We start from the raw sequence: 707 nt of genomic DNA, 5'->3' as shown, positions 1-707 counted from the left end.
GAACATGGATGGACCTTGAGGACGTTATGATAAATGAAATGAGTCAGACAGTGAATGACAAATACTTTATTATCTCATTTATATGTGGAATCTAAAAAAGAGCAAAATCAAATTCATAGATACAGTGTATAGATTGGTGGTTGTCAGAGGTGAAAGTTGAAGGGCTGGAAAAATGGATGAAGAGGGTCAAAACGTAGTCTTTCAACTATAAAATAAATATGTCTTGGGATGTAAGGTACAGCGTGGTTAACATTGACTATAGTTAATTATATTATACCATATTGCATATTTGAAAGTTGTTAAGAAAGTATATCTTAAAGTTCTTATCAGGGGGAAAAATTTTTGTGATTACATGGTGTCCTATGTTAGCTATGATTATTGTGGTGATTATTTTGCAATAAACACAAATATCAGATCACTATGTTGTACACCTGAAAATAATGTACTGTGCTAATGACATTTATATCTCTAAAAAATGAAATATGAAAAACACTTTCCAAAACAAAAAAAACCTCTAAATTTTAAGTATATCATATTCAAATTGCAAACAATCAAAGATAAAGAGATAATGGGGTTCTGACTTCTACTTGAAAAAGATAAAGGAAATAAAATGGGGAAAGGAAAGCACCAAAATTCATACCACTCTTATTGTTCTGATCATTAGTTCTCTTCCACAAAGACAGAAATCACATCAGACCATTCTTATG

At 30.7% G+C, this 707-nt stretch overlaps 1 protein-coding gene across 1 annotated transcript in view; it reads right to left on the bottom strand.

Annotated features, from left to right (window-relative positions):
- LOC104993398 (olfactory receptor 2M3-like) overlaps positions 1–707 on the bottom strand; it is a 6,098-nt gene that overhangs the window by 4,424 nt on the left and 967 nt on the right. The gene's annotated exons all lie outside the window — the stretch shown is intronic.

Source organism: Bison bison, unplaced genomic scaffold, assembly GCF_000754665.1.
Source record: "Bison bison bison isolate TAMUID 2011002044 unplaced genomic scaffold, Bison_UMD1.0 scf7180017864238, whole genome shotgun sequence".
Classification (NCBI taxonomy): domain Eukaryota; kingdom Metazoa; phylum Chordata; class Mammalia; order Artiodactyla; family Bovidae; genus Bison; species Bison bison.
The sequence above is the reverse complement of the archived record's forward strand: the minus strand, read 5'-3'. Positions and strand labels throughout refer to the sequence as shown.